Genomic DNA, 8,568 nt, shown 5'->3' on the forward strand with positions numbered 1-8,568 from the left:
TGAAAAAAAGAAGAAAGAAAACACAACGTTTCGGCCGTGGAGCCTTCTTCAGGTGTGGAAAGAAAACACGTTTCAGCCCTGGAGCCTTCTTTGCTCCACGGCCGAAACGTTTTGTTCTCTTTCTTCTTTTTTTCAGCATGGAATAACTTGTTCCTTTGCAGCCTACGCATGCTGACGCAGCTACCCACCTGAACTACTAAAGCTCAGAGTCATGCTATGATTTAGAATGCAGCTCACATTAAAAATAAAGGCACAAAATAAAATCAGCATCACACTATAAGAGTTAACAATACCTCTTTTGCTGCAGTGTCATCTACATCAATGCTTGTGTTGGCCCTTCTGGGGGAAGGCTCGGGAAATCTTAAGTCGGTATCACTGGATTAACGGGACAATGTATCCATGCAGGAACTGGGAGTCAAATGGCCAAGGGATTCAAGTTCTTTAAAAATAAATAAGGCAAAAGAAGAAAATGAGAAAACTATTGTTTTAATGAAAACAATATTCATTAGGTTAAGCTAAATGTGACTCACCCTCATTACTATCTTTGATAGTTAAACAAAGGTTTGGGTTTGATTGAATTAGTTCTTGAAGTGTGTCATCTTCAGCCTCCGTTAGTGTGTCATCATAGATGTGTAACTCCACATCAGGCATCAGTTAAAATTTCCTGTACACTGAATATACGTTATTATTTAAAAAAAAACAAATACCACTTTCAAAACAGAACACACATAAACGCATCAATCATGTTATCATTAAACAACAAATATTTTTTATCAGTTAATACTTGCCTTCACTGAGGAAATCATCATGGGAAAACCCTGGTGCCAGTCTTATATACTTATTTAATTTCCTTTAAATTTAATCTTCAGCTGCGTTTTCTAAGCAGACAAAAATCATGGAATTATGCAATTGAAAACGCATCAGTTATGGTAGTAGAGCCTACATCACGTGCTGGTCATACAGCAAGCGGTGAGGTTGATAAAGGTCTTAAATGCAGAGCAATGTTACCTTAATATCTTCGAAAGCTAAATGTCATTTTTAGAACGGTACTTAATGGACATTTTACTTTGGCTGCCTTTAGGATCGAGTAATCGTGTAACTAGCTTGGATGACTTGCTCTACAGGAGATAACTGCTTTTAGTACTCAACGCAGCATCGTTATGTAATGTAAACCTTCCACGCTCGATAATGCTCCGGCCTGCAGTAACTTATAATTTGTTAAGCATTTATTGCATACTATCAGATGTTTATTTTTTCTGTCGAGACAAATACACGGAAGGACAAAGCGAAACTAGCTATATAACGTTGTGAAAACGTGATGGACTGTTATCTATGTGACGACGTTCAATAGAAAAATATCTCGTTCAGTAGCAAACACTGTATTTAGCTAAGTTACATAACGTTGCAAAATAGAGTAGTAAAACAAGCTATCCACTGTACAGAGAATCTTGCAAACTAATTTCACGACTTTACTCGATCTTAAAAGCATATAAACAAAGTAAAAGTTATTATTGATAACAGTTTTCGAAATGGCATTTAACTTCGAAAGACATTAAGTAAAGAAAGAGCACACTGCATTTAAATTTAAGACCTTGATCAAACTTACCGTCTGTTAATGACCAACACATACAGATCGTGCTGGCAGCGTCAACAGGTGTTGTATTTAACGCTAACATTGTAGCTTTTTTCAACTGAAAGCCTGTACGGAAGCCCGTTAGTGACACGGAGAAAAAATGCGTTTTATGTTACCTCGTTTCAGTTTAAATTGAATTATTATTTCGTAAATAATACTGTATAATTTAGTAATATATTGAAAAATATTTGCAATTATATTACCCCATGCAAATACCACATTCATTTATTGACTATAAAGAAGATTACGAGGCTGAAGTTCTTAATCGCCAGTTTCCTATTCGCGTTTTTTCGTTCCACCTTAAATGCTGCTGCTGTGATATTATGTCGTCTTTCGCCTTTCGGTCAGTACTAATCCGGATAGAATACTGTAGACATCTTCAGTGGAAGGGAATATCCAGATAAATAGCGACTGTGCAGATTGTATTGTTTGTATGGAATATATTTCAGAAAAGCGCAAACCAATTTAAAAAGCTCACAATAACACACATTTACACTGATAAAAGGTGATTGCACTTTCTGCTGTATTGCTATGGCACTCTATCCTGATTACAAAATCGTCTCACAATTCTGACACCGAGGTGTGAGAGACAATGTGACAGACTGTCAAAGCCTGAAGTACAAGAAATTTTACTGTACCATTTTTTAAATATGACCCTCTGAACATGGCACTTGTTCTGTACAAGTCAATTGATAAAACCCAGCCTGTAAATGTTGCTGGAGAACGTAAAAGAAAGAAACAGCTGCAACCACAAGAATAACAACAAAAAGGTCATTTTGTTATTTATTGTCCTTTTGAGATATGCACTGTCAATGCACACAGGTACATGCTTGACTTCGTTAGAACGTGGACAAATATGTTTTGTTGAAAGTTTTAATAACTTATTCCTTTCTTACACGGAATAAAAGAACAGAGTCTTTATAAGACAAAAACAACCCAGTGGGCAGTGATTCGTCCAATATACATATATATAATAGCGAAAAAACAGCTATATGTATATATACATTGCCGCAATGTATAATTAACATTGAATTGCAACGGTAATTTCGACAATATTAATAACTGCATTAACAGATGCAGCCATTCAAAACAAGCGGGGTATGCTGCAGTATAACACGGTGGGCGTGTCGCAGTACACCGCATCATACCGTATGCAACTTAGATTATGTTAATAGCATAATCACCTTGTAAAAATGCGAGGTGGAGCTAATAAAGGTTAACCTCTCCTGTACAGCATTTGAGCTGTCACCAGAAAACGTCGGTTTCGAATCCTGATCACTGCTGAGGGACAATCTTTATTCAATTAAGAATTTAAGTTGTATACTCTTTAGACTTTTAAATTTAAACAGTGTATTACAGCATGTTAAACATTAAACATTAAAAAGGCGGTATATTTTATAAAAGCAAGATTGTTCTGTTGGACAAAAGTACACAACCTACCACCTTTATCATAAATATTTTAATTATGCAGGAATATTTTATGCATCAAAGTCTTTACCGAAGATATTACTAATAGAATTAATAATGAATGACCTTGGACAAGCTGTAAGCTCAAAGTATTACCCTGGTCCACATTCTTTGTAACCGTCTTTGTAAACGAAAAGAGTTTATTTTTTCATTGACAAAAAGTAACACCACAGCATTTAGTTGTTACGATCATGCATTCGTTTCCAATCATACAAAGTAATTCTTGAGAATCTCTGATTCACCATGCCTTTCACATGCTCATAAACTATATTAATTTAGGAACATAAACATATTACTGTATGTAAACTGTACTGTATATTGCTGGTCTTGGTAGTTTAAAGAAAAAATACACACCAGTATTCCATTTCTCCCTAAACATTTTAAGCATCAAAGTCTTACATGTTATTTGGGAAACGTTTTTACGTGCTCCTTCTGACCATATTAGGATTATATACTTTGTGAAAATTGATAGTCTTTTAACCTTTTCTGTGAATTCGCTTGTTATCTAACAAATGCATACTTTTAGAATTTGATTATCAGGGAATATAATATGGAATTGCGTATCTAAAAAAATTAATAATGATATAATTATATTCATGTACTGTCTGGCGGAATAAACTGAAGAGGTTAGTTAATGCGACATGGAATTATTAAGAATTATCACCTCTTTTTACACTTGAGAACAAATGAGAACATTGTAAGACTCTGATGCTTAAAATGTTTAGGGAGAAAGTGGAATATTGGTGTGTATTTTTTCTTTAAACTACCAATACCAGCCATATACAGTCTGTAACGTAGGGATTTCTATATGTCTTTATTTAGTGGTTACATTAGTGACAAAGGCTAAACCTTTAGCTTCAGTAACGCGTACGCCGTATGGCATACATGTTTGTTTTGGATTTTGCTTGTTCACATATCTTCCCTTTTTATAAAACGACATGGTTGAAAACTGTTCCAGAGCCACTGTTGTTTCATCAGTGAAAAGAACATCATGAAATGCCTCTCCCTGTTCAATCCACTGGAAAAAAGAAAAGGAGCATAAAGCGTCTGATAGATAGATACTTTATTGATCCCGTGAGGGAAATTGCAGTGCAACAGCAGCTTAACACACACAACACAGCCACAGTGTAACGAATTATATAATAATAATAGAATACATACAATACAATACAAGAGTTCCTCACAGTCCGGACACACAAGAACAAACTAGAACAGAACAGTACACAGAAAATCGTATCACACATATGAATATAAATATAGATGTAACTATAGATATAAATATAAATGTATTGCACAGGTCCCTGGCATATATTGCACAAAAAATGGTTGTAAACGGGAAAAAGAAAAAGAAAAAGAAAGAGAACAGATGTAGCAGTAGATGTGTAGATGCGTTTAGTCCAGAAACAGGTCACTGTCGATGTTGCCTCTGCCAAGACGCAAGGTGGATGCGTTGTACAGTCTTATGGCAGAAGGCAAGAATGACCTCCTGTAGCGCTCCCTGTCGCACCTGTCGCAGTCTATTGCTGAACGTGCTCTTCATTCCTGCAAGCCTGTCATAGAGGGGATGGGAGAAGTTGTCCATGATGGCCTCTAGTTTGGACATCATTCTCCTCTCAGCCACTACCTCCAAGGGGTCCAGGTCAGACCCAATGACAGAGCTTGCTCTCCTGATGAGCTTGTTCAGCCTTTTGGAATCCACTGGTCTAATCCCAGAGCCCCAGCACACCACTGCGTAGAAAATGGCACTCGCTACCACCGACTGATAGAACATGTGTAGCATCTTACTACACACATTGAAGGACCTGAGCCTCCTCAAGAAGTAAAGTCGGCTCTGTCCCTTCTTATAGATGGCCTCGATGTTCTTAGACCATTCCAGTCTATCGTCGATGTGCACTCCCAGGTACTTGTATGAGTCCACCATCTCCACACCACTCCCATGGATGTAGACAGGAGTAAGTTTGACCTTTTTCCTCCTGAAATCTACCACCAGTTCCTTTGTCTTTGTTACATTCAGTTCCAAGTGGTTCACCCCACACCACTCCACAAAGCTGCTGACCAGTCCTCTGTACTCCTCCTCCTGCTCACCCTTGATACATCCCAAAATTGCAGAGTCATCTGAGAACTTCTGCAGGTGGCATGACTTTGAGTTGTACTTAAAGTCCGAAGTATAGAGGGTGAAGAGGAATGGAGAAAGAACTGTCCCTTGAGGTGCCCCTGTGTTACTCACTACCTGTTCAGACACACAGTTCTGAAGTCTCACAGACTGTGGTCTGCCTGTCAGGTAGTCAGTGATCCACGAGGTCGTGGAGGCATCGACTTGCATCTCCTCCAGCTTCCTCCTTAGAAGTAAGGGCTGGATGGTATTGAAGGCACTGGAGAAGTCGAAAAACATGATCCTTACAGTGTTGCCAGCCCTGTCCAGGTGTGAGTAGGCCCTTTGCAGCATGTAGATGATCGCATCCTCCACACCAACACTGGGCTGGTAGGCAAACTGTAGGGTGTCCAGTGATGAGCTGACCAGGGGTCTCAGGTGAGATAAGACCAGCCTCTCCAGTGTCTTCATGATGTGAGAAGTCAGTGCAACTGGTCTGTAGTCGTTGAGGACAGAGGGGCGCCCTTTCTTTGGTACCAGGACCAGGCATGATGTCTTCCAGAGCACCGGGACTCTCTCCAAGCGCAGTTTTAGGTTGAACAGTCGCTGTAGCACTCTGCTCAGCTGATCAGCACAGGCCCTCAGAACTCTGGGACAGATGTTATCTGGTCCTGTGGCCTTACCCTCATGCAGCTCCTTCTTCACCTGGTCAGCTGTGATGGTCAGCCTGGCCTGGGGGATGGTGCTCATAGAGCTTTCAGTGCTGCAGGTGTTAATGGCGGAGGTGTTGGAGAGTGGCAGCTGTGGTGGATGGGTGGGTGAGTAGCTGTCGGGGGTTGTAGCTGTGGGCGGCCATGTTTGTGGGGGGATGGAGGAGGTGTTGGGCAGTCGCAGCTGTGAAGGGTTAGGGAGCGTGTGGCTGTGGGGGGATGGGTGTTGCGCCACAGAGGACCCAGAATCAAACCTGTTAAAGAACTGGTTCAACTCGTTGGCCATCTCCAGGTTCCCTTCTGTTGCACCCCCAGCCTGTTTGAAGCCAGTGATCTCTCTCATGCTGCTTCATACATCTCTCACCCTATTCCTTTGCAGCTTGTCCTCTACCTTCCTCCTGTAGGCGTCCTTGCTCTCTCTTAACTTCTGCTTTAGCTCCCTCTGTACACGCTTGACCTCTTCCTTATCTCTTGATTTAAATCGCGTCTGATGGTCATAAATGATATTCATTTAGGAACAGCATCAGAGATATGTTTTTAACTGCACTGCATCGGAGTGTGTTTTTTTTTTACTCCCTGGCAGAAACTGGCTTCCATAAGAATCAGTATGGCTCAGAGATTAAATAAAACTTCACTCGCACCAAACAAATTTATATTTTTAAATATCACAACATGATCGAATTTAAGTCATTTTAATAACAATGAATAGTCACCTATGCGTTACAATATAAACATTTATATTGATTTAAATCGCGTTTAAATCGCCTTTATTTAAAACCCATAAATAAAGCTGATACTGTTTAGACTTTTAATTATTTAAAACTGTATTACAGCAGCACAATGCACAATGCAACGTAAATCGCTATCTTTGTCTTCTGTGTAATAATGTTCACCTCTCTGTCCAGCAAATTAACAATAGTAATAATAATGAACTTTATTGTATATGGCGCCTTTAAAGGTGGCTCCTCAAAGCGCTTTACAGGTTAAAAACAATAACAACAATACTGTTAGGCTGGGCAAACGATTTTTTTTTAAAGAAATACAAAATGAGATATAATGATGTGTTCCGGCTTAGACATTAACAAAGAGCATAACACGTGAAAAAATGTTTTTTTATTCATAAAAGACCCTATTTATGTTGTTTGAAAAATATTAATATTAATACAGAATACTGTATGTTTTTCACCAAATAAATGGGCTTCCTGACTTCAGAAAGCCTTCTAGACAAATACTAAAAGAGCAAAAATTCCATTGGGTAAAGGAAATGAAAACATATGTACCTTACCAAACCTCGTGCACAGTACATTCAGGGTGATAATACAAGACCATTTAAAATTCAACAAATGAAACCTGTCAACTGGTAATCACCACTACTCATTAAAAACTGAAGTGGCAATACACAGTAGGTGACTCTTGGGTGTAAATTAAATCCATGCAAGAAGGGGGTTTAGTGTTATATTTCCAAATCTGATATGCAAATGAGATATCTGGCCCAGCCAATCACAAAGCTCCCATGGTCTGGAATGGAGCTGTTCTCCTCTTCTAGTTATTCACACTGGAGTTATGTTACTGTACATATTAGCACGCTTCATCTAATAATTTCAGAAAAAAATGTAAACAAATACACTGGATTGTGACTACAACTGTTAGATTGTAGCTCTGGAGATGACTTAGTAATTCTCCTTGTAAGGTAAGGAAGAGGAGGAGCTTCACCAATCTGTTTTCCCACCAAATAAATTGGCTTTCTGACTTCAGAAACCTTCCATTTATTTATTTATTTTAAGAACTTTATTTTAATTTCACAAACAAATACAAACGTTCACAAAATAGGAAAATTTAATAAATATGCCCAAAACAATATAAATGAAACCATCTCATTAGGTTATAACTGTCTCTAATAATGGACAGGGCCAGGCTACCTGCTCCCTTCACTGGATCCTCGATGCCTATAAACGCCCCCCTGTTCCTCACCCCCCCACAGGGTGTCCTTTCCACTGTTCACCACAGCCCAAATCAAGCAGCGGTCAGGGTGAGGTGAAAGGCCCTGTAACCAGTCCTCCAACTGGGCTCAGAAAGCCCAGTCTCCTGTTCACATCTGACTGCTGTCACAAAGCAAGGGCTGGGAGTGAGGCACCTGTGGTACAAAAAGGTTCATACTGGTAATGTTACGATCCCTGCCTCCCGGCAACGGAGGAGGCAGAAGTAGGCGTAGCCCCTATCCATCAGTTCACCTATTAGTTTTCCCATTCACCACCACACCCCCGTCTCATCCTACTTAAACACCTGTCCTTCCCTACCTCGTTGCTCAGTATTGGTTTTTCCGTTCGAGCTTCCTGGTTGCGCTACTTCTACTCTGTGTTCGTCTTGGCTTTCGGTTTGCGGTTTTTCCCTTTGGACTTCGGCTTTTCGGATCTCGGTTTGGCTTGGTTACTTTCGCTCTGTTTCGGTCCCCTGGATTATCGGATTGCTCTACTGACTACGACTTCTGATCACGCTTAGGCTTCGGTACTTGTTCCCTTTCGGATATCTGGCTTCCCCTGGACTCTCGGCTCGTTCCTACGATTACGGCTTGCTTTCGGATTACGGCTTGGCTTTGTTCGCTCCTGCAAGTGGGTTCACTCACTGGTTCGGTCCCTCGTACCGAATCCCTAACAGAATACTGAGCC

At 40.0% G+C, this 8,568-nt stretch overlaps 1 long non-coding RNA gene and 1 other non-coding gene across 2 annotated transcripts; both read right to left on the minus strand.

The window, feature by feature from the left end:
- Positions 1-365: 365 nt before the first annotated feature.
- LOC148812515 (uncharacterized) lies at positions 366-1,029 on the minus strand. Its single transcript, XR_016086314.1, has 3 exons — positions 789-1,029; positions 531-671; positions 366-439 (listed from the first exon to the last, which is right to left on the minus strand). It is a non-coding gene; the product is annotated as an uncharacterized LOC148812515 (long non-coding RNA).
- A 6,066-nt stretch (positions 1,030-7,095) lies between these two features.
- On the minus strand, positions 7,096-7,153 carry LOC148812516 (U7 small nuclear RNA). Its single transcript, XR_016086338.1, has one exon. It is a non-coding gene; the product is annotated as a U7 small nuclear RNA (small nuclear RNA).
- Between the last annotated feature and the right edge of the window lie 1,415 nt (positions 7,154-8,568).

This window comes from Atractosteus spatula, assembly GCF_055471065.1.
Source record: "Atractosteus spatula isolate fAtrSpa1 chromosome 10 unlocalized genomic scaffold, fAtrSpa1.hap1 SUPER_10_unloc_2, whole genome shotgun sequence".
NCBI classification, from domain to species: Eukaryota; Metazoa; Chordata; class Actinopteri; order Semionotiformes; family Lepisosteidae; genus Atractosteus; species Atractosteus spatula.